Source organism: Stomoxys calcitrans, chromosome 1 (assembly GCF_963082655.1).
Source record: "Stomoxys calcitrans chromosome 1, idStoCalc2.1, whole genome shotgun sequence".
Classification (NCBI taxonomy): domain Eukaryota; kingdom Metazoa; phylum Arthropoda; class Insecta; order Diptera; family Muscidae; genus Stomoxys; species Stomoxys calcitrans.
The window spans coordinates 147,035,204-147,062,096 of NC_081552.1; the positions used below are offsets into that span (position 1 = coordinate 147,035,204).

Here is a 26,893-nt window from a genome sequence, read left to right on the forward strand (position 1 = left end):
CAACATACGTGTCTTATATGGTCTGAATCGATCAATAGCTTGATACAGCTCCCATATAAACCTATCTCCCGATTTTGCTTCTTGAGCCCCTACAAGGCGCAATTCTTATCCGAATGAACGTATATACAATATTACACATTGACTTCTACAATGTTCGGCATTCATTTACGTCCAAATCGGACTATAACTTGATATAGCTCCAATAACATAACAGTTCTCATTATATTTTCTTTGTTTGACTAAAAAGAGATACGGCGCATAGAACTCGACAAATGCGATCCATGGTAGAGGGTATATAAAATTCGGCCCGGCCAACCTTAGCACGCTCTTACTTGTTCAATTTGTTTGCGTAACATTTTATGAAAATAAAAGTCATTTAAAACCAACTGACCGACATAATCAATAACCTGTTGAAATCATAAAACTAGTTTGAGAGCAAATTCAAATGAGCGCAAAAGAAAAAATTTCATCAAAATATTAGAGCTGATTCGCCTAAAATGCATCACTGTAAAACTGAGATATTCGCAAAGGCAAGCACATCTGCAATGGGTGCTGGACGTCCACTAAGGATAATATTCGGCTGATAAAATGGAGCCTCATTGGTTACAGTATCCTGATAAATATCCTGCAAGCTGTTCTGTACGAGGAGGTTGCAAGTAGATCGGTGATGTATTGTCGGATCAAGTCTCTAAACATCCAGATACACCTAATTTTGTTTGCCTGTTAGGGCGAGGATATTTTCTCTAATGATGTGTAAATTTCTATTCGAGATGAGCTAAATGATCGAAAATTTGAATACAATAAATAATTAATGACACAAGAGATACACCACACCAAATATGATTTGACGCGTGTCGAACGCTGGATACGAGGTTGTATTTATCTCGAAGAAATTGCGAAAGAACCTTCATGAAATGCATACAACTCTTAGCTCGACACTTTTTATACCCGCCACCGAAGGATGGGCGTATAAACATTGTGTCATTCCGTTTGCAACACATCGAAATATAGATTTCGGACCCTAGAAAGTACATATATTCTTGATCAGCGTAAAAATCTAAGGAGATCTAGACATGTCCGTCCGTCTGTCTGTTGAAATCACGCTACAGTCTTCAAAAATAGAAATATTGTGCTGAAACTTTGCACAGATTATTTTTTGTTCATTAGCAGGTCAAGTTCGAAGATAGGCTATATCGGACTATATCTTGATATAGCCTCCATATAGACCGATCCGCCGATTTAGGACCTTATGTCAAAAAAAAAGCCACATTTATTATCCGATTTTGCTGAAATTTGGGACAGTGAGTTGTGTTGGACCCTTCGATATCCTCCTTTAATTTTGCTTAGATCGGTCTAGATTTGGATATAGCTGCCATATAGACCGATCCTCCGATTTAGGGTCTTAGACCCATAAAAGCCACATTTATTATCCGATTTTGCTGAAACTTGAGACAGTGAGTTGTCTTAGGCCCTTCCACATAGTTTCCACAGGTTTTGGGCCCATAAAAGGCGCATTTATTGTCCGATGTCGCCGAAATTTTGAACAGTGGGTTAAGCTAAGCCCCTTGACATACTTTTGCAATATGGCACAAATCGGTATAGATTTGGATATAGCGGCCATATAGATCGATCTCTCGGTTTTAGGTTTTGGGGCGCTAAAAGGCGCATTTATTGTTCGATGTCGCTAAAATTTGAGACGGTGAGTTGTGTTAGGCTCATCGACGTCCTTCTTTAATTTGGCCCAGATCGGTCCAGATTTGAATATAGCTGCCATAGACCGATCTCTCGATTTAACGTTTTGGGCCTATAAAAGGCAAATTTATTGTCCGATTTCGCCCAACTTTTGGACAGTGAGTTGTGTTAGGCTCTTCGTCATTTTTCTGTACTTGGGCCAAATCGGTCCAGATTTGGATATAGCTGCCATGTAGACCAATATCTCGATTCAAGGTCTTGGCCCCATAAAAGGCGTATTTATAATCCGATTTCACTGAAATTTAACACAGTGACTTATGTTAGGCTTTTTGACATCCGTGTCGTATATGGTTCATATTGGTTTATTTTTAGATATAGCTACTAAATAGACGCAATTAAATAATGACTTTTACTTATTAGTATTTGGTCCAAATCGGAACATATTTCGTTACAACTGCTATGGGACATAAGATATGCAATTCTCACCGGATTTTGATGAAAGATGGTTTACATATATACCCGAGGTGGTGGGTATCCAAAGTTCGGCCCGGCCAAACTAAACGCCTGCTTACTTGTTCCATTGTTAATTGTAGAGTTACTTTCTATTCCACATATCTGCAATTGTTTCCAGAGCATACACTTGTGCATCGTTTGGAAGTTGTGTCGATGGCTTCGAAAGCTAAGATGGCTGCAACCGTTCACGCCCCTTTGTCGTGAGTTCGAAATACATCCAGGCTCTACAGATTTGTTTGTTATACCCTCCATCATAGGATGGGGCTGTGACGTAGCCAGGATTTTCTTTTTTTGGGGGGAACCCCACATTTTTCAAAGTCGACAATTGACAAAATTCGGTTACTGCGAAATTTGTAAAAATACCTATAAAAAATTTTTTTTTGAAAATTGTTGTCGCATTAGGTATAGAATCTGACCCATCAGCGGTGACATTTGGTCATAAAGTCGATCCTAATCTATCAAAGCCTTCAAAGTGTGGTTGTCTTTGTGAATATCTTAGATAGGAAGTTTCGGCGAGTCAGCTTCAGTATTTTGATGCATTTTTTCATATGCGATTATTTTTGCTCCCAAAATTTTCAATAGGTTATTGTTTGTGACGGTTTTTTGGTTTCCCTAAAATTTTTCGCAAACAAACTGAAAACATTAAGGAACTGCAATTGTCAAATAGTTCAAAAATTAAATGTTGACCAATTTTTACAAAGATCTTTCTTCCTTTTTCGAACTTTATAAAAATTGATCGAAAATCCGTTTTTAATTGAAAACATGCAGTTAGAAATTGCATACAACTATTGTCCTATATGCTTACAATTTTCGTCATAACTTTCTAAGTCCTAAAGATTTGTTAAATTGTTGGAGATACAATAGAAAAGGTGGTAGAACTAGAAACCAAAAACACCAATTAACAACATCAACGTTATTGCAATTGTAAACTTTTTTTTCTCTGTCCCCTCATTGATGTCAAATGACCTAGCGGCATACGTTAGTGTAATATAAAACTTGCTCTCATAGATAAAAGTCTGATGACTAATATTATTCTAACACATTTGCTTACTTAAGGTGAGTATTATGTTCGCGTTTCCCAGTGCAAATTAATTTTTTTTTACGATTACATTTTTCATTTCATTGTTTTTCAGATTAGGTTAGGATAGGTAAGGTTGAAAAGGGGGTGCAGATATTAATCCGACCCACGCCACTATGGACATACACCTAAGCCAGTAATCGGTTTATTGTGCGCTCTAAATACAAAAAAGTAACCTCGAAAAAGAAAATCTAAGTTAAGAATCCCATGCTATTACGAATGTTTTACAGTTAGTAACTCTTATCAATGATGGATTTAGACAGAGAAAACAGACTGATGCTATATATACCGACTTTAGTAAGGCGTTCGATAAAGTCAATCATGGCCTACTTTTGTTTAAGCTCGGTAAAATAGGGTTTTCTCCTGTATTATTAAATTGGATTACTTCTTACTTATCTGGACGTGTTCAGAATGAACACTTCGGCGATTCTTGAAATCTGGTGTTCCACAGGGCAGTCATCTGGGTCCAATTATTTTTAATCTGTTTATACATGATTTACCTTCTGTTATTAAAAATTCTTCAATCTTAATGTATGATGACGTCAAAATTTTCCAATCGCTTTGTATTCCTTCTGAGCAGGATTTGTTACAACTCGATCTTGATAACTTTTGTTTGTGGTGTAATGTAAATTCAATGGAACTAAATATCTCGAAATGTGAATGAAAATGTCTTTCTATAGAACGCAAAACTTGTCAAAAAAATATCATCTTAAATGTCGTGAAATTGACATAGAAGAAACGTTTCTAGATCTTGGCATCCTCTTAGATCGTAAATTAAATTTTAGACAACATACTTCTATGATGGTGAATAAGTCTTTAAGTTCTCTTGGATTTATGAAAAGATGGAGTAAATAATTTGATGACCCTTCAGTTACTAAGAACTTGTATATTTCTCTTGTCCAAAGTACACTTAAATATGGATCTGTTATCTGGGATCCGGTTTACACTATTCACAACAATAAAATGGAGTCAGTACAAATGTTTTACACGGGAATTTGAAGTCTGAATTTTTGTTGAGCAGGCTTAATATTACCGTTCCTTCAAGACCAACGAGAAATTTTCAACTGCTTAGTATTCAATATCATCAAAGCGATTTTGCAAATAATGAGCCATTTCGTCTTATTAGTTAAGATTTTAATAAATATTATCATATTTTTGATCTTACTGAGGATAGATACTCATTAAAACGAAAAATTATACTATACTTAAATCCTAGTTAAATATGAATGTTGTTTGTATATATGTATATTTATATTAGTCTGTAAGGATATATGTATCTATAGACTTCAGAATAATAATAAAAAAACAATTAAATTTTTTTCTTTAGACAAAATCATTTTAGGTGGGTGGGGGCTCGGGCCTGAGAGCCGCCCCTGGCTACGTCCCTGGGATGGGGGCATACTAACTTAAGTATTCCGTTTGTAATACCTCGAAATATTGATTTAAGACCCCATAATATATATATTCTTGACATTTAAGTCGATCTACCCATGTCCACCTGTCTGTGGACAGCACATTAACTTCCGATGGAGTAAGCTAGGCGCTTCCAATTTTGAACAAATACTTCCTATTAGTGTAGGTCCATTGGGATTGTAAACGGGCCATATCGGTCCATATTTAGATATAGCTCCCATACAAACAGATCTCCAGATTTTACTTCTTGTGCCTCTATAGGACGCAATTCTTGTCCGATTTTGCTGAAATTTTTAACAATGACTTCTCCAATGATCTACAACTTACGTGCCAAGTATAGTTTAAATAGACCCAAAACCTGATATAGCTCCCATATGAACCAACCTGCCGATTTGATTTCTTCAGCCTCTATAGGGCGCAATTCTTATCGGATTTGGCGGAAATTTTGTGCCATGACGTATTCTAAATGGATGTATCAAGTATGGTATGATTCGGTCCAAAACCTGATATAGCTCCTATATAAACCGATCTCATGATTTTACTTCTTGAGCCTCTAGAGGCCGTATTTCTCATCCGATTTTGCTGAAATGTTCGACAGTCACTATATATATGATCTCTAACAAACCTGTTAAATATGATCTGAATCGGTCCATAGGCTGATAAAGCTCCTATGCAAACCCATCTCCCCATTTTTCTTCTTAAGTTCCTCTAGTGCGCAAAATTTGGTTGAAATGCAAGCCAAGTAGGGCCCGAATCTGACATCCATTATCCTTTTTATGCCTATAAAGAGATAATGGGCAAAGAACTTGACAAATGCGATACATGTGTAGGGTATATAAAATTCGGCCCGCCCGTACTTAGCACGCTTTTACTTGTTATGCCCTCCACCATAGGAAGTGGTATACTAATTGTCATTCTGTTTGTAACACCTCGAAATAGGCATCTAAGACCCTATAAAGTATATATATTCTTCATCGCCATGACATTATAAGTCGACCTAGCCATGTCCGTCCGTCCGTCTGTCGAAAGCACGCTAACTTTCGAAAGAGTAAAAATTTTGCACAAATAATTTTTATTAGTGTAGGTCAGTTGGGATTGTAAATGGGCCAAATCGGTCCATGTTTTGATGTAGCTGCCATATAAACCGATCTTGGGTCGTAACTTTTTGAGCCTCTAGAGGGCGCAAATCTCGTCTGATTTGGCAGAAATTTTGCCTTAGGTGTTTTGTTATGACTTTCAACAACTGTGGTAAGTATGGCGCAAATCGGTACATAACCTAATATACCTGTCATATAAACCGATCTGGGATATTGACTTCTTGAGCCTCTAGAGGGCCAAATTCTCATCCGATTTGGCAGGAATTTTGTACAATGGCTTCTCATATGCGTGTTCAATTTGGTCTGAATCGATCTATAACTTGATACAGCTCCCATATAAACCGATCTCCCGATTTTGTTTCTTGAGCCCCTACAAGGCTCATTCTTATCCGAATGCATCGAAATATTACACAATGACTTCTAGAATGTTAATCATTCAATTCACTCATTCATTATTCTTTGTTTGCCTATAAAGAGATACTGGCCAAAGAACTTGACAAATGTGATCCATGGTGGAGGATATATTAAATTCGGCCCGGCCGAACGCGCTTTTACTTGTTTAATTATACCCTCCACCATAAGATGGGGGGTATACTAATTTCGTCATTCTGTTTGTAACTACTCGAAATATTCGTCTGAGACCCCATAAAGTATATATATTCGTGATCGTCGCGACATTTTATGTCGATCTAGCCATGTCCGTCCGTCTGTCCGTCCGTCCGTCCGTCTGTCTGTCGAAAGCACGCTAACTTCCGAAGGAGTAAAGCTAGCCACTTGAAATTTTGCGCAAATACTTCTTATTAGTGTAGGTCGGTTGGTATTGTAAATGGGCCATATCGGTCCATGTTTTGATATAGCTGCCATATAAACCGATCTTGGGTCTTGACTTCTTGAGCCTCTAGCGTGCGCAATTCTTACCCGATCAGAATGAAATTTTGCACGTTTGTGTTTTGTTATGATATCTAACAACTGTGCCAAGTATGGTTCAAATCGGTCCATAACCTGATATAGCTGCCATATAAATCGATCTTGGGTCTTGACTTCTTGAGCCTCTAGAGTGCGCAATTCTTATCCGATTGAAATGAAATTTTGCACGACGTGTTTTGTTATTATATCCAACAACTGTGCCAAGTATGGTTCAAATCGGTTCATAACCTGATATAGCTGCCATATAAACCGATCTTGGGTCTTGACTTCTTGAGCCTCTAGCGTGCGCAATTCTTACCCGATCAGAATGAAATTTTGCACGACGTGTTTTGTTATGATATCTAACAACTGTGCCAAGTATGGTTCAAATCGGTCCATAACCTGATATAGCTGCCATATAAATCGATCTTGGGTCTTGACTTCTTGAGCCTCTAGAGTGCGCAATTCTTATCCGATTGGAATGAAATTTTGCACGACGTGTTTTGTTATTATATCCAACAACTGTGCCAAGTATGGATCAAATCGGTTCATAACCTGATATAGCTGCCATATAAACCGATCTTGGGTCTTGACTTCTTGAGCCTCTAGAGGGCGCAATTCTTATCTGATTGGAATGGAATTTCGCACGACGTGTTTTGTTATGATACCCAACAAGTGTGCCAAGTATGGCTCGAATCCGCCCATAACCTGATATAGCTGCCATATAAACCGATCTTGGGTCTTGACTTCTTGAGCATCTAGAGGGCACAATTCTTATCCGATTTGAATGAAATTTTGCATGACGTATTTTATTTTTACTTTCAACCACTGTGTCAAATAAGGTTCAAATCGGTTCATAACCTGATAAAGCTGCCATATAAACCGATCTGGGATCTTGACTTCTTGACCCCTAGAGGTCGCAATTATTATCCGATATGCCTGAAATTTTTTACGACGGATCCTCTCATGACCATCAACAAACGTGTTTATTATGGTCTGAATCGGTCTATAGCCCGATACAGATCCCATATAAATCGTTCTCTCTATTTTACTTCTTGAGCCCCAATGGGCGCAATTCTTATACGAATTGGCTGAAATTTTACACAGGTCTCCAACATATAATTTAATTTTGGTCCGAACCGGACCATATCTTGATATCGTTTTAATAGCAGAGCAACTCTTTTCTTATATCCTTTTTTGCCTAAGAAGAGATGCCGGAAAAAGGACTCGACAAATGCGATCCATGGTGGAGGGTATATAAGATTCGGCCCGGCCGAACTTAGCACGCTTTTACTTGTTTCTTATTTTGTTTATTCCTCCTGACATGTCACGGAGGCGGTTTTAGCTTGGCGATTTGGAAATTTAGAGAGAAACTCACTATTATGTGTAACTTTAAGGTTTCGATCTAGTATTTCTGAATTCCGCGAAGATTTTACCAAGATGTTCCTTACCCAGACTGAGGTCCCTCCCTCGAAACATTGGTTTACAACTATATGGGAGGACAGGATGATCAAAACATCACTAGCAAAGATCTCGATTAGAACGATTGTTACAGGAGAAACACCACAATGCAGAAGCTGCAAGTACGTCGAGAAAAAGGGAATAGAATAACGGCTGTGCGCTTTTCCTACTCTGGCAACAACAAGTTCCACTTTAGATTCTGATATGTCTGAATTGGCAAATGTAGATAATTGCAGTTGTAAGTCCTTTTAAAGCGATCCGAATGGTAAGAACTAGAAGGCATCTTCCTTGTCATTTTTCTATGATATCACAATACACTGAAATGTTTAAGTGAGTTTGACTATGCAGAAATATTTCATCCAAGCGAAGACCATCAATATAAACTTTTTGAGCGTGATGACCGGTCACCACTAAAGATAAAGAAATAATGAAATTAAATAATTTTGGGTTATTTCGTAGCGCCGAAATCTTTTATTATTAGAAAATGGTCATAACACCTAATGGGCCTTATTACCGCTATATGGGCGGCCTTAACGCGCACTATCATTTTTATGACCGCTCATATGGCGGTCGTAAAGTCCAAAATTGATTCTGGACATTATGGCAGGTCGCCTCTATTTCTCATTGGTTGTTAAGAATTCGCTTTAAAATATTCATAACATGTCTGGGCTTTTACGATTTTTGATCACTTTGTGATAAAATTTCCAAAAAGACTGCAAAAACTATTTGGCACATCACTAAAGTTCAAGGACATGGCTAGTTGAGAGCTGCGAAGCAGGGCAAGGACATGAACGTGGTGGAATGCATCTATAAAAAAAAAAACAAAAGAATGATGGAAAACCTGAAAGAGCCAATGTCAATCACTTTCGCAATCCACAGAATGCTTAAATGGCATCATTAAATGTTAATAACAGCATCTATATTTTTGCATTAATTTCATTCAATTCACACACACACACACAGACACACATACATACATATGTATAAAATAGATGTTGGCTTTATCAATTGCTGTACAAAAGATTTTTTGATTGTAAGTTTGTTTAAAATTATAATTGCAAGCTAAGGCGGCAGAAGCATGGTCAAGGAAATTATCTCTGGTGTGGTTTGGCACTATAGACGTAGATGGGGGATATTTGTATGCATGAATGTATAATAATTGCACGATTTATTCAAATAAACATGCACTTTGCACAAAAACATGAATTGAAATTGTTAACCACTTTTGCAATATTAATATTTTATTCTTTCAGTCAGTTTTGCCTGATATTGCCAAGAAGATGCTTTCTTTCGTGAATACATTTTTATTTATTTGATGTCAATGCTACAATTGGGCATTCGTTTTACTCCAGTAATACTCCGAGGGAACGAATAAAGTACGAACCTTTAACAAAATTCGACCAAGGAGGAAGGAGTAGGGAGTGTTCCTCTCAATGCCATTGTATCGAAATTTGTAACACAACACATTTTCATAATTTATTCACTTAGGAAATTTCCCATTAAAAATTAATCATACGCCACGGTTCATTACACTCGGCTTCTTTCCTTCACGTTATTATCGCTGGCAGGGTGTTTCTTGCCTCTATTTTTTCCTATCCGATGGGAATATTTTTATGTATTTTTTTGTTTTCTTGATTGGTAATTCTTTGCATTTCTTGTCTAATATTTGAGACAGTTTCTCTTTTTTGGTGTCTTTTTTTCGTAAAATGCACAATATTTGTGGTGCCTTCTATCTGACGTGTTCTTTGGAACTGTGTCTACAAAGTTTGCATGTTCTTGATTTCAAGACCAAAAAAGTGGAAAGCGCACAATCACAACAAATTGTGTTTCGTTGGAATGTGTTTTCCATCTCTCACTCGCTGGGAATTGACTCTTTCTCTTCACATCCTTTGACGCGTTTCTTTGTACCAATGTTAAAAGAGAGCGAGAGTGAGGTTTGAACATTGGAAAGAGATAGGCAATTTCAAAATCTCTGGTGAACATTGAATGTTCTGTTGGCAGACTTTTTGTTCTTTTGGCCATTCGGTGGCTTTTAGCTTTCCTTGTCATATTTGAAAATGTATAAGAATGGGTTTTAGATGGTCGGTTTGGTTTTGGTGTGAGAAACGCCAAGAGCGAAAGAGAGAGAGAGAGAGAGAGAGAGAGAGTGTGTAGTAGTAGAGGTCAAGCATGGAGCATTGCTTTTATTGTTTGGCATGTTGGTTATTCTCAGTTTACTCCTCATTATGTGTGTTATTTTCCAACTTTATTTTTTCTCTTTCTCTCCTTCCGGGCCAGGCACTCGCAAACTCGAGTGTACAGTGCAACGTAGCTTTCACATCTTTGGTCTGGTGAGTTTCCTTTTCTCTGAACCCGTTCCTTTAACACTGACCTACATTAGGTGTCCGCAAAGACGTAGCCATAGCCATCATCATCATCAGTGGTGCCGAGCAGGCATAATAAATAAATACCTGCTCTAGAGGAATAACAATTAAGTGTGCGATAAATACATTCAGCAACCTTGATTTCTCACATCATCGTGACATGCTGTAGTATGGAAGTAGAAGCGTTCATAAAATAACTCAACACCGCCAACTGGAGACTCTGCGGCCACAATTGCCATCGAATGTGTGGTAGTGAACCCCATCCTTTTGTGGCAACTCACTCGTTTGCTTAGCAATCAGGCAAGCAAACAATTTCGAATCAATTTGCATTAAAATGGTTTTAATAAAATTATTATTTGACATGGAAATCTATGCCAACATAAGCGGCGAAAAGGCTGATTCAAGTGCACAAAAGGAGTTCATCTATTATGCACATACCGTCGGAATATAGATTTTAAGTTTTCAAAAAATCTAAAACACTTTACCTCGAGGAGGGAGTCAGCATACGCCTGATAAAGCTTTGTCTGATTGCATTTTTGAAACACATCTTCTGGTGGAATTCTCTTTTCTATTTCTAAGAATATCATTTTACTAAACAGAGAAAACAGAGTAGGCACTTTTTACTATAATTGGCATCGTTTAAAATCTGCTGTTATAGTTAACTTGACGACGGAAAATTACTTGCCTTTACTTTAACGGCAAAACACAATAAATCAAGAGCCAAGCTTTTGAGTGCTTGGCTCTTGATTTATTGAAATTTTGTTTTGAACGATTTCAAAACATAAACTGACAGAAAAGGGACAGCAATATGCCAAAATGTATTCGGTTTATTGGCAGATATTTTTAATACCATTTGATATCAATTTAATACCTCACACATTGGTGTTCTTGGTGTCTCAGTGGCAAAACAGTTGTTTAGCTTTGAACTTAAAATACCATTAAAAGTCATGGTTTTAATTTAATAAAATGTTTTAGTACGATTTTTGCGCGTAAGCACGTATACAAATACTCGAAAGCTGTGAAAAAGGAAATAATACAAACTAAAGGGTGATTTTTTAAGAGCTATAGGAAAGCTGTTCAAAAAAAAAAAAACACATAAATTTCAGAAATATGCACGAAGTCTTATTTAAATCGATAGTACGGTCCATATAAAAAGCTAAAAAATCACCCTTTATAATGAAAGAAGAACGGAATTCAACAGGATATTTTAGTTGTTATTGAGACATGCTGGATCGATGGTGGGGAATTCAGATCCGAAAATGTAACAGTTAATCACTCTGGAAATCAACAGGAAACCCATAGAAAATGAGTTGCAATCATTGTAACAGAACAAGTAGCAGAAAGAACCACAATGTTAAAATTGATGGCGAACCAGTGATTCCAATATGCATGAAATAGAAGCATTTTACAGTGGTATTGAAGAACTTATGGCAAAGCGATATAGAGTTATTCCAGGAGATTTCAATGCAAAATTCTGCCAAACGAGGTGACAGATGAAACTGGAAAATACGAACTTGGAGAACGAAACGAGAGAGGTGATAGTCTTGTACAAGCCAACACATTATTTAAGCTGCATCCCAGAAGGCTTTACAGTGTATAGTAGCGTGATGACTTTTTACAACCTCATATTCCTGTATCATATTTTGATGAGTTTTATTCCAAATTAGACCCAAATCTTACATTTAAGGTGATTCGATAGAAAAACCTCACGCCCAAAATGATTTCAATATTTTTATTTTGGTAATTTGTTTAAGTCACTGTAAGCAGTTATATAATTGAACACAAGCTTTAGAGCCACATATATATCCATTTGGATTTTAGTGGAAGGTTGTCTTTGTTGCGGCAGGAGTAATATAAGTCTTGCATAACTTTGATAGCAAGTTTACAGAACTGATTATTCCGGACAATGTTGGTTGAAGATTCATCTTTTTCCAGTGTGCCTTTAAGCATTTGAGAGCTTTTGGGAAGTCAGTCAGATCATTGATCATTGGGAAGTCATTGATCATTGATCAATTCTTCAAAACAATTGATCAATGATCAGTCCATGAGTAAGAAATGAATGAACAGATTTAACGCAACCTGTTGTTTTCATGCACCAGAATTAACGCAAGAAGAGCTAGAATGGCATGAGAGTTCTAGCGGGCATTGCATATGTTTGGGATTTGGATAAACTTTACAAAAGGAAATTCACCCCTCTCAGTTAAGTGACGGAAGACAAGAGGAAGAGAAACTTCATGTAATCTCACCAGCCGCCTGTTTCTTTAATCCGAGTTTAACCATTTTTGGAGGCTGCTTTAAATTTATCATAATTGCTCATCAATTCCTGCACAAAAAAAGTACTTTATGTTTGGTGATCTAGTCGATCCGTAGAGCTCATCGTACATGACAACGCAAAGAACGCGATGCAGCATATGATGCTGGGAATTTATGAACATGGATGTGGGGTGACCTTTATTTTCGAACATTTGCTGCGGTCGAACCTGAATGCCTGTCTTTTTGCCGTTATTCACCATCACAATCGATCCACACACTTTGAACTCATCCAACACATTCTGGATTCCTTTTGCGATTGTTTGAGCTTTCCCATCTTTTAATTTGGGCGTAGTCAACTTAATTTCTTTGGCTTCATTCTTGAGTACCACGGCCTGATATTCAATGCTTTCCAGGTGTTTGCCATCAAAATGCGTGCTTTCCAAGAATTCCTCACCCGAGCAGATTCTGTGGATTCCTGACTGACATGGGGTTGGGATTTCAATGTCTTTAGCGATGAGCTGGTGGCAAAACGTTGCTGCTCTGTGGGACGACAGCTTCGAGCTTGTAACAAGGTGATTTGCAATGCCGGTTATGCATTGCTTCCTTTTTCTCGTCGATGTTGCATTGTTATCCTCCCATGGGTTATCTGTACTGTTGGCGAATGAGTCCGTGCTACTTTTGTTAGTAAGAGTGGAAACAGTCACTTACATTGCCCTCTTTCGCTTGAACGGATGTATGTTTCAAGATTTTATTGGCACCAGCAGGTTTGAACCAGCCAACGCGGCCTTTGGTTTCAACTTGTAGTTTTTGAACTTCTCATCTTCTTGGTTATGTCAAACAATTCCTTCATTATATCAAAATTTTGTTTTTTTTTTTTTTTGCAGCGCTGGTTGACTTTCAGAAGTTGATATTGATCAGATATATGTGGGACTTTAATCAATGTTTTGCCCCAAGGGACTTAAGCTCAATAGCAATTAGATCGATCCTCTCTCTCCGTGGACTTAAGAAATGGTGGGACCAAAGACGTGGTTTTTTATGAGCATGTGACTTCGTTTAGTTAATGGTCCATCCATAACTGCCACATTATATCTTCTTGATGGTGCTAAAAACTGGGCTATGTTCTTTGTCCAGGTTTCCATGTTCTTTTCCGTATTAAACGAGTTTTTTTTTTTTTTTTGAATGACATATATTTTATTAAAGACACAAATCGATTAATCAATAACTCGTCACCAAAGTGGTATCTGTAACAAAATCATCACCAACAGGTAGTCAGCGGAAAAAACACATCAATTACAAATGCACTCTTATTTTCCTCCTTAAAATGAATGTCAACGCAGTGGCTATAAAAAAAAAACCCAAAAGCCAATTTAGCATCAGAGGATTTAAATGAGGTACATTCATTAAATTGTTTGTAAAACGAAGTTTGCAAGTCGATCAATATCTAATTTTATTCATAGGTTATGTTTTTTGCGAAAGTTAAACGACTTGAAACATTTTTACATTTTAGATTTGTATAATAAAAAAAAAGAATAAATGTAAATTTCTTCACAAAAATATAACTTCAAAGGGGTTTTAGCGTTACTTTCTAATTTATTTAAATGGAATAAACGTTATTTGGAAATCATCATAGGATAATAGAAGAAATATTATAAGAAATCATATGGATTACATAACCGATATTTTTCATGTATATCTAAATGTTCAAAATATACGGGGGCAGATATTCCATCAGATGACATCTGAAGGGATATCAGATTAGTCCATCTATTGATGGTTAATATACAAACGAAACTTTCTACCGCTCGAAAAAGAAAAAACATACCCAGAGACGATATGATGATGAATGAACACAAGGACCCAAAAATAAGAAGCGAAATTATACATCAACGTGCAACTAGGTGATATTAGCGAAGTAAATACGGACATCTTGTAGAATAAGATAAAATATACTCCAAACACAACGGGACATAATTCTCTTGGAAACCGCCCAGTTAAAAAAGGAGGCATAGATCACAGACAAAATTCTTTATCTTTGTAAAGAAAAATCTTAGTATAAACATAAAAACTACGAAAGGTACTGGGAGTCAAATAAAGAATCTCGGATGGCGATCAGAATAACAGAGAATGATTTACTGCATCGTAAATTCGAGGAATTAGAACAACTACGGAGGCAACATGATGATTTCAACCTCCATAAAAAATTTAAAGAGGCTGCAGGAATCCAAGGAAAACGAACCATTTAGTTCTATTTGACCAAAACAATGTTTGCTATTTTTGATCTGATGGACAGGAAACACATTCACAGAAAAGGTATGGGAACAAGAGAAGCGCTAATTAGTATTCAAATACTAATACAACAGTGCCGGGTAGCAAATATGGACGTATTTATTTGCTTTGTGGATTGCGAAAATGTCTTTGATTGGATCCAATACGACAAACTAATGCACACATTATACTCTATAGGCATCAATGGGAAGGAACTTCGCTGCATAAAAAACTGATGTCGATGGGGATATGACTGATAATATTTCTATATCTAAAGTAGTGAGACAAGTCTGCATCCCTTCACCATGACTTTTCAACGTATACTCCGAAAAACTATTTGAAGAAGCTATTTTAAGCGAAAACATGAGAAGCGAATTAAATGGGACTTTACTAAATAGCAGCAGATATTCTGATGGCACCACACTATTAACTGGTAGCATAGTTTTGTCACCAGAAACTGACAAAACCTATGTGCGTAAGCGAATCATATAAAATAGATTTTATTTATGATTTTCAGTAAGAAGAATGTTAGCGCCAATTTTTTACTTAAACTATGTGATATTGAAATTGAGAGAGTAAAATTAAATGAAAATTTGGCCATGAATATTATATTAAGGAACAAGGGCAAACTTCTCAAATATCACTTGGTGCTGTCCTATTGAAATATTAAGCTCATAAATAAGGAGCCTCCTTTTTATATCCGCTTTGGGGAGTAGTTTCTACATGGCAAAATACCTCACATATGTCGCCAGTATTAGGAGCAGATAACCACCGCTGAAACTTTTTTCTGATATTCTCGCCAGGATTCGATCCCATGCGTTCATCGTCATAAGAGGACATCCTAACCTCTGCGCTACGGTGACCTCCGAGTTGTTACCTGGGAGTTGTTATCATGGAAATCAATGGAAAATTTCGAAAGAAATTAAACCCGAATCGAAATGGCAATGAACATTTTACTCAAAAACATCAAAGTGCTCATCAGCCAGGATATAGTAGGATAAACCAAAACTCGCTTTATAAAATATTTAATATGGTCCGTACTAGTATATTGTCAATAAAGGTAATGATGTGCCCAAATTAGAAGTATTGCAAATGTGGATATGGCGCAAAATACTAAAATTTTATGGTGTTACCAACGATGAAGTACTACGAAGGATAAACCCTAGCAGAAAATTGTATGTCGAACATTATAAGAAGAAAAACGTCACACTTGGCACACAATTTCAGAAACAATAAATAAATAAATTCATACAGCAGATCCCTTAAGTAAAAATGGAGGGTAATCGCACCAGAGGTAGAAGAGAAATGTCATGGCTGAAGAATACCCGATGAAAATACCCTTATATTTATAAGCAGCGAGAGACTGGGAACTGCATTTAGCGATATAATATACTAGCTGGACCGGGTCCCCTCCGCTGCACCTTCTTTTACTTTATATGGAGCAAAATTTTCCTTGGAATATTTATTTTCGACAATAAAAGAGCTTTTAGTGAAATACCATGCTACGAAAATAGTATATCGCTTGACTAACAGTTTAACAATATAAGTGCTTTTATCTGAATTCCATATGATTCCATTCCATTCCATTTATTTTGTCTCCGAATTTTAGTTTGGATGTAAGGTGTACTCCATTCTCAAAATACTTAATTTCTGCCCGATATTCTCATAATGTGTGATTTAGGGGTGTTTTCGGGAGAGAGGTGGGGTGGTGTTTTGGGAAAGGGGTGATGCCTTAAATACATGGTCCTACATTTGGATATCAAATTTGTATTCTACTCCCAGATACTTTTATTTGAGCACCATATTGCGAGGGTCAGTAAAAAATTGCTGTTTGTGGGGTATTTTGGAAAAGGGGTAGACCCCCAGAAAATTGGTCCCGAAATTGGGTATCAATTCTTGCTATACCCCCCAATTCCTTTCATTTAAGCCCCATATTGACATGGTCGGTAAATATGCCCGATTTAGGGGTGTTTTGGGGAGTGAACACTAAGCCCTGTAAATATATCAGCAACGTGCTCTATTCTCATATATTTGAACCCCATAATGCCATTGCCTCAGACTTGCATATCAAATTCGTTGTCTAATCTCAAAAACCATTCACTTAAACCCCTTATTGAAAAAGCCAGCAAATATGTCCGGTTTGGGGTATGGGCCCTAAAAACTATGAATATCGAGCACCACTGTCTCAAAGACCCAAACTGTCTTAGTGAACGAACATGACCGGTTTGGGGGGCGTTTTGGGGGATGGGGTGGCCACTGATTGACTTGGCTTTGAAAATATATATCAGATTCGTGTTCTACTCTAAAATACCTCTTATTTGAGCCTCATATTGCAACGGGCAGCAAATACTTCCTATTTGGGTGGTGTTATGGAAGTGGGGTGGCCCCATAAACACTTTTCCCGAACATTGATATCAGATCCGTGCTTCACTTCCGGAGACCTTTCACTTGGTCCCCCAAACACTTGGTCCTACAACAAACACTAGGTCCTACAATTGATTATCTGATACATTTTCTTATCTTAACTGCTTTTCATTTGAGTCCCATATTGCCATGATTGGTCTATATAAAGGGTGATTTTTTTGAGGTTAGGATTTTCATGCATTAGTATTTGACAGATCACGTGGGATTTCAGACATGGTGTCAAAGAGAAAGATGCTCAGTATGCTTTGACATTTCATCATGAATAGACTTACTAACGAGCAACGCTTGCAAATCATTGAATTTTATTACCAAAATCAGTGTTCGGTTCGAAATGTGTTCATTCACCGTAACGTTGCGTCCAACAGCATCTTTGAAAAAATACGGTCCAATGATTCCACCAGCGTACAAACCACACCAAACAGTGCATTTTTCGGGATGCATGGGCAGTTCTTGAACGGCTTCTGGTTGCTCTTCACTCCAAATGCGGCAATTTTGCTTATTTACGTAGCCATTCAACCAGAAATGAGCCTCATCGCTGAACAAAATTTGAACACATTTCGAACCGAACACTGATTTTGGTAATAAAATTCAATGATTTGCAAGCGTTGCTCGTTAGTAAGTCTATTCATGATGAAATGTCAAAGCATACTGAGCATCTTTCTCTTTGACACCATGTCTGAAATCCCACGTGATCTGTCAAATACTAATGCATGAAAATCCTAACCTCAAAAAAATCACCCTTTATATATTTGGTAGGTTTTGCGTGGGAAGGTTGGGTTGAAAAGAGGGTGCAAATATTAATTCCCCCCATGCCACTACCGACATACACCTAAGCCAGTAATCGGCTTGTTGTGCGCTCTAAAAACTATAAAGTTACCTCTAAAAAGAAAATTTTAGGTTAGGAATTCCGTGCTACTTACAAAATTCTTAATTGTTTTTAATACCACTCCCCTAAGTTGGTTCATGTCTGATATTGTGTCTCCACCTAAGTACCGGTATCTGTTCGACGCGAAAGCCGGGCAATGACAAAGGAAATGCTCCAACGTCTCATCATCTTCCCCGCATTCCCTATACATGCTATGACTTGCCGCACCGATTTTATATTTGTTAGCTCGTAGTCCTATGTGTCCCGTTATGATACCAATAGCCTCCTTTCAGTAATAGCCTCGTCTTCTCACTATCTGGATCCCCCCATAGGATTTTCTCCGTCCTACCGACCGCTGTTCGCTGTTCCACAATGTTGCATACGCATTCGTCGCCTATTCCCTTAACTTGGACTGCGTCGACCCGAAGGCTTTCACCGCCAAATCGTCTGCCCTTTCAATTACCCTTACTCCGTTATGATACCAATAGCCTCCTTTCAGTAATAGCCTCGTCTTCTCACTATCTGGATCCCCCCATAGGATTTTCTCCGTCCTACCGACCGCTGTTCGCTGTTCCACAATGTTGCATACGCATTCGTCGCCTATTCCCTTAACTTGGACTGCGTCGACCCGAAGGCTTTCACCGCCAAATCGTCTGCCCTTTCATTTACCCTTACTATGGCCCGGCACCCAAACGATGCTGGTTTTGCCATCCTCAGAGAAGGCGGTAATCTCCTTCTTACACTGCAGGACTGTTGGTGACCTTACCGTCCTGGTTGTTATTGCCCTTATGGAAATTTTACTGTCGGTAAAGATGTTCACACTCGACGTCCTCGAGTTAGCACCACACCACTTTACGCATTCCGTGATCGCACGGATCTCCGCCTGCAGGACCGTATTATGGTCAGGCAGTCTAAAACAGATCTCAGTCCCTGACTTCTCAATGTAAACCCCCAGGCCCACTCTGTCCGCTAGCTTTGATCCATCCGTGTAATATGATTTTCCAGATGGCATTACTAGGGTTCCGTCAATCCAAGACTGTGCCGATGGCACCAGTGCCTCGCACTCGACTTCAAGGTTCATCTCAGGTATCCGTTCGGAAACTTCTTTCCTTCATTCCAGGTTTCCTATCGTCGCCTCGATTATACCGCGATGGTATGAGTTGTTCCCATCCTCAATCCATTCTCCCATCGCCTTAAGTCTCATAGCCGCAGTGGCTGCCTCACACATTATCTGTATGTCAATGGGTCGGATATCTAGAATAGTCTCCAGTGCCCTAGTGGACAACATGTCCTCTGAACCTGTTGTATGGTCCTATGTTGCACTTTTTCTCCATAGCAAGACCCTTTCCGCCCTTCTGCATAGCTTGTTCGGATCCTTAGCATATGGTTTATCCGGTCTCTAAGGACCGGGTCCACCCCGTACTGGTCTTGGATCAGTGTGTCGGTCTGCACATTTTTAAAAGCCCCCTCAATTCTTCTATTTTATGCACAACCTCGTGCAGGGTAGTCTCCACCGACCTTCCCTTGACATAGGCATGCTGTTTGTATACGAGCAGTTCGCTGGATGTCATACTCTTATCATGGTATCCACAATACGTTCCATGGTTTTGAGTAGCAAGGACGTAAGGATTATGGGTCTGTAGACCTTTGGTGTCGCAAAACTTGCCTTACCGGGCTGGGGTATAGACCCCATCCCTCCTAGGTACCCCATCCGAAATTTGGATACCAATTTTTTTTTGTAGCTTACTATATGGGAGCACACAAAATTTCGCTTAAATCGCACCACCCATCTCCGAGATCTGGCGTTTTTGAAAATTAGGGTAAAGAGGAGGACCCGCTCCCCCTTCAGATGTAAAAAAAAAAATAGTACCCTAATTTCACCACGGGATCATTATGCATCATCAGGGAAAATTTCAAGAAAATCGGTTCAGCAAACACAAATTGATTTTTGTACATAAGTAGAATACTTAAAAATACCAAACCTTATATGTACGAAACAAAATTAGTTAATATTTTGAATTAGTTAATATTCTGAATAACGGATTTGCAATAAAATAAAAAAAGAAGAAGAAGGAAGTTATCAATAATGAAAACATGATAAAATCTCTTGCGTGGTAAACGATGGTATGTTGGTGTATTCTTATCTTATGAAAACCACTTCAATGGAAATTGCATCAATTGCTGAATACAAAGAATCCAGATTGGTCGCGGTGTAACATTATTTTTATACCCTCCACCATAGGATGGGGGGTATACCAATTTCGTCATTCTGTTTGTAACTACTCGAAATATTCGTTTGAGACCCCATAAAGTATATATATTTTTGATCGTCGCGACATTTTATATCGATCTAGCCATGTCCGTCCGTCCGTCCGTCTGTCTGTCTGTCGAAAGCACGCTAACTTTCGAAGGAGTAAAGCTAGCCGTTTGAAATTTTGCACAAATACTTCTTATTAGTGTAGGTCGGTTGGTATTGTAAAACGTCCATGTCCATGTCCATGTCCAGGTCCATGTTTTGATATAGCTGCTATATAAACCGATCTTGGGTCTTGACTTCTTGAGCCTCTAGAGTGCGCAATTCTTATCAGATCGGAATGCAATTTTGCACAACGTGTTTTGTTATGATATCCAATGATTTGCCAAGTATGGTTCAAATTGGTCCATAACCTGATATAGCTGCCATATAAACCGATCTTGGGTCTTGACTTCTTGAGCCTCTAGAGTGCGAAATTTGCACGATATGTGTTGTTATTATATCCAAAATCTGTGTCAAGTATGGTTCAAATCGGTCCATAACCTGATATAGCTGTCATATAAACCGATCTGAGATCTTAACTTTTTGAGCCTCTAGAGGTCGCAATTATTATCCGATTTGCCTGAAATTTTGTACGACGGATTCTCTCATGACCATCAACATACGTGTTTATTATGGTCTGAATCGGTCTATATAGCCCGATACAGCTCCCATATAAATCGATCTCTCTATTTTACTTCTTGAGCCCCCAAAGGGCGCAATTCTTATTCGAATTGGCTGACATTTTATACAGGTCTCCAACATATAATTTAATTGTGGTCCGAACCGGACCATATCTTGATATCGCTCTAACAGCAGAGCAAATCTTTTCTTATATCCTGTTTTGCCTAAGAAGAGATGCCGGGAAAAGAACTCGACAAATGCGATCCATGGTGGAGGGTATATAAGATTCGGCCCGGCCGAACTTAGCACTCTTTTGCTTGTTTTATAATTATTTGATTTTTGTGATAATAATATTGGAATCAAAACCAAATGGGTTTGGTACTAAAACTATATCTTTATATGGCACACGAATCAGAGATGCCGCCTTCAAGCCTTAAGTTGCTGGTTGAAGCCGATTCTACAGGGAAAAAAACAGCCTCATGGTAGAAAATGATGCTAAAGCACATCACCAGATGTGAGGAAATTTAGATATCGACCAAAGGGGTGAACTGCTTATCTAATATTATAGAAGTGTTAGAAGTGGTCCCCCTACTAAATTGGGATTGATTTCGTCACACATTCTGCACGGCGGAAGACATCGACATAATGGTCAGACGGATCACAAAGGCCCTGAATGACTCGCTTGCGTCTGCATGTCCTAGAGCCAAATCAAGGGGCAAACAGCGACCGCCATGTGGACCCCAAAATTTATTGGCCCAAGGAAGAGCTGCAGAAAACGTCTATAAGGCTGAGCTAAGAAAATCCAAGAGCGAGCTGAGAAAGGCTCAGAAAAAATCTTGGGCGGAGTCCGGCACCTCCGTGGAGGATATATTTGAGGTCTCTATTACGGTGGGATTTAATCAGAAGTCTGAGAACGAATGGGCAATGCCTAGTGAGGAAACTCGAGAACAACTCGTTGATACAAATTTCCCAGGAAACTCTCCAACGGACCACATGGCGTCAGAAGAGATTGTCACTGATTTGCATTTGGCTGAAGTTATTGGAGAAATAGTGTCTGTGTCGAAATTCCTTTGGTCGATAAAAAGTTTCGACTCCTTAAAGTCGCCATGCTCTGATGATGTATCCATGGCTTTGGGAGATATACTCGTCTTGTATCAGCATGTCGTATAAACTTGTAAGTTGGAGGGACACCGAGGTCATTTTCATTCCAAAAGCAGGAAAGCCTTAACACACGCAGGTGAGAGATTTTCGTCCTATAATTTGTCATCTATTTTGCTGAATACTTTGAGGAGGTTTATAGGAACATATCATAGGGCAAAAATCCCTGGAGATCGCTTGTCTCAGCAACAGCATGCATATACATAGTATGGGCAAGTCAAATGAACCAGCCATTCACGTACTCGGCTACGTAGAGGGTTTTCTCTATGTATGGTTGCATTTCTTGACATTGAAGATGCTTTAAATAATGTAAAACCGAAGTCAATCATAAAGGAGCTGGAGTTTGTAGGCATCAACTCTACCGTAAGAAAGTTTATTAATAACTTACCTACTAAAAGATGCATTACGACAGGTTTGGGATTTGTAAATCTAAAAAGATGGATCAGCAGAGGAACAACTCAGGGAGGTGTACTGACTTCTCTACTCTGGAATATAGCCATTAGTAATATATGATTGTCTCTAGAAGAAAAAAGTGTAAAAGTGGTCACGTGTGCTGATGACGCACAGTGGGAGAAAATCGAAAAAAAAAACTAGTAAAAATATGCCGTTTGCGAACGGATAGAGATAACTCTTTGAAATTTGAGAGGTTATTGTGCATAATTTCGTAGGGCCTACGTTATCCGGGCGCCTCTTGACAGGCAACTAAAGTTGGTCACCTCGGCTTTTTGAAAAATTATTCGAAAAGCCGAGGTGACCAGTTGGTCAGATTTTCATTGGGTATATATTGCAGTTGTCAGACCTATAATACTATATGGTGTTGTGAGGATGATAACATCTGATTCACTCATTTGAATGCTACACCTAATGCCTCGGAATATTGTGGCTTGACAAATTGCTGTTGCTGGCTAAAACAAATTGTGTCCGTCATAAGAGGTCACTGTCTAGTGAGTCTGATGACAGACTCCAGTTAGGCAATACCAGTTCGGTAATAAGGCTAGTACCAAACGGTAGCAATCATTTAATTTTTCATCCATTCCATACGGCATTGCTTTGTTATCAAAACCGGTTGGTACTAAAATGAGCACGTCTGTTATCAAATCTCCTCTGGGTTTAAACTATCGGTTTCCAATTTGTTTAAGCTTCAGTGTTTCTTACGACAATATTTTTAAAGTTTTCTTTGTTTTCGAGAAGTTGGAACGAATTGTGTTCAATTATAATGGTGTTCGAATACAAATCGTAATATATTTCGGACATAGCTAAAATTATAAATTCTATTATAACTTATTTTTTTTTTTTTAATTTTTACGGAGAGAGCAAATGTAACTTAAGAGTTTCTTTACATTTTACAGAGTCTTTGTTTGCGGTGGAAAATAGTATCGTAAGTAAATAAGAAACTTGATTGTGGTGTTTGCTGTATTGAAAATATATTTTATTACAGATATTGGATTAAGTTCTCCATTTCCACTCAGAGCATTTGTTTGGCAAGCTTCTGACTCCTCTTAAATACAGTGTTGGGTCCCCAGATGCTCATGTGCTATTCAACACATATTTTTGTGGTGTTAAGATGAGGAACTTGACGTTTTTAATCTTGGTATTCGCTATAATTAGCCTAACAAATTGTGGGCGAAGACCGAGTTAAAGTTTGAGAAATATCAATTTACAGGCGGCTGATAATATAAGTGTCGATGAGTTGGATTCTGCCAATGGAAAATTAGAAGCTCTCATCAGATTTAGATGGATTGCGTGCTGGCAATCGATCGTAAATGAATGCAATTTTTAGATAGCAAAATGTATCTGTTGATTCCTCAACCATTCCGTGAAGTCTTGCGCGACATCTAGGGATGCGCAGGCCAGTTACCAGTTTTTAAAAAAAAATTCTTTGGCTTGACAAATCTAAATTATCTTGCCCAAGTCTTCCTCTGAGTAGCTTTCCAAATTATATCCAGTTGTTTCCACCTTATTCCGGAAGCTTATCGAACTTGACGCTGGCCGTGCTATTCTAAACCTAATGTAGCAGTGGTCAGAGAAGGAGTGCTCCATGCAAGAAGTGCTCGAGCAATTTTGATTCGACTCCTACTCCGAACAAAATTGCTCGACTTCGAGTCCGAAGTCTACTCCGTGCACTAAAAATTCTATGTATTATAATGACCGGCATAGAATGAGTATGAGGTCCAACCTAGGCAAGATGAGTATCAAATGATTGGGAGCAGATTACGACTATATAAGAATAAGTCTAAAAATTGGACCTGGGAAAGACCTACGGGGTCTTGAAGACTTTGAACCTTCTTGGGTTAGGCAATTTGGGTATCGAATGAAGGGTATTAATAAGTAGCTTATATAAACGTAAAATAATAAATAAGTTACACTCACCTGCGACGATTGTTTCCAATTTCGTTTTTATTCAAAAATTTAGGATGAAAAGAAGAAGGATGATGATAAGTACGAAAACATCACATCGTGAGCGTAAAGGAAGCCCATATTAAATATACTCCTAAGCTATACTAACACCAGGGCGATCCCCAGGTAGCGCCAATGACAACAATAGGGAGCACGTTCAATGAATTTTCTAGAGAAAATATTTCAATGAAATTTTTCAGAGAAAACTTTTCAATGGTATTTTTTTAAGGACACAATTTTAATGATATTCTTTCTTAGGATATAATTTTTTTTTTTTGTTGTTAAAACATTTTTTTCTATTTTATCCGTAGTCGGAGGCGAGCTCCGAGAAAAATTGCTTGACATCACCCTATTAGTACTTCATTTCCTGTCTGTTTTGCCTTCCTCACCAGTCATTGCAGCTCCCACGTAGGTGGGGGTGTCGTGGAGTCGAAAGGAAGGTAAAGTGATGCTCCACCTCCTTTCTGTCTCATCACTGTTGCATCCGACGTTGACAACAAATTACAAATTTTGCCCATGAACATTCCACCAAGGAACAGAGGCAAACTTCTTACATATGAATGAGAACAGTCCTATTTAAGTTTAAGCTCCATTATAGGGGGCCTCCGTTTTATAGCCCAGTCTGAACGGTGTGCCGCAGAGCGACACCTCTTTGGAGAGAAGTTCTTGCACAATGGGGTAAACCCCATTTTAGAATAGCATTTTGTTTCCGCTTGGGACCTGTTTTGCTGCGGTCATATCTGGTAGTACATACCAGGGCTTCGGAGTCGGAGACGCGCAATTTTGGCAGGAGTCTAGAAAATTATCTCGACACGATAAAAAAATTTGTTATTTTTATACTAGAAGGTGTTTTAAATTTAAACTCGAGGTCTTTCTGTTTTTTATTGAAATTAGTTATCGATAATACGCATATGAAAATCGTGTTTTGTTTCTCATTTGGATATATCATATCTTGAAAATGCATTTATTTATTTTATTTATTTATTTCAAAATTCCCTAATAATAAACCTAATTGGCCAGATAATCGTATTACACTGTAAGAAAAACTTATGTAAATAAATACTTTATAATAGAATATATATCAAGTAAAAAGTATAGGAAAAAAGTTAAATATTTTTGTTTGTTTGGCTCCCCAGCCATAATTTTACATAAATAAACATGATAAAATAAAAGTCCTAAACAACAATAACGTAAATGAAACAAATTATAGAATTTCTGAATAGTCAAACGTACATTTTACAGACTCATAAGCCGCAAAGTGTCTACGAGTTTTCAGTCGGAATACATTGTTGGTATGGGAAAAAATTCGAAGTTCCGCTGGCTAAACATTTCAACAACTAGCAGTACGAACAATAAAGGATTTTTCAAACACAGTCTACAAGCGTGCTAATTTCGGCCGGGCCAAATCTTATATACCTTCCATCATGAACAGCATTTGTCAAGTTCATTGCACAGTATCTTTTTTAGCCAAACAAAGGATATATATCAGGTTGTATATCGAACCGGGCCATACTTGGTTTGGATATTGGACACCAAAGTAAAAGTCATTGTGCAAAATTTCGTCCTATAGAGGTTCAAGAAATGAAATCGGGAGGTCGGTTTATATGGAAGCTATATGAGGTTTTGCACCGATTCAGGTCATATTTAGCACGTATATTGGAGGTCATAGGAGAAGCCACTTTTCAAAATTTCAGCAAAGTCGGAAAAGAATTACGCCTTCTAAACTGTATATATCCAAACCTGAACCGATTTCTTTCAATTTTAAAACAAAAAGACAGAAGAATGGACAGATATATGTACATAGCTTAATCGAATCAGAAAGTGATGCTGAGTCGATTGGTATGCTTGCTATTGGGTCTGTCTCTCTTCCTTGTACGACAGTAATAGTGTTGGGTATAAAAATATTAAAAACTTGCACCCGTTTTTTAAGTAAGCTTAATTTTTGAACAGTTTGAAAGTCCAAACTCAGAAATTGGACAAAATAGTTTTTAAGTATTTTAATTTTTTTTTGTAAGTTTTATAAACTGAAATCAATCTGGATCAAATTACCGATTGCAACCTACATGAATAAGAAGTCCCTATGAACATTGT

General features: G+C 38.0%; 1 protein-coding gene across 11 annotated transcripts in view; it reads right to left on the reverse strand.

Moving 5' to 3' along the window:
• The window catches only part of LOC106089736 (potassium voltage-gated channel protein Shab), a 666,380-nt gene that overhangs the window by 594,274 nt on the left and 45,213 nt on the right, over window positions 1-26,893 (reverse strand). For 2 of the 11 annotated variants that reach the window (XM_059360502.1, XM_059360501.1), the window contains exon 1: window positions 9,545-9,958. The exons of 5 other annotated variants lie outside the window; for them this stretch is intronic. The gene's annotated coding sequence lies outside the window, so the exon portion shown is untranslated. Of the gene's footprint in view, window positions 1-9,544; window positions 9,959-26,893 lie in introns of those variants that run through there. 4 more of the 11 variants (XM_059360505.1, XM_059360504.1, XM_059360506.1 and 1 more) reach the window with 3 other exon arrangements.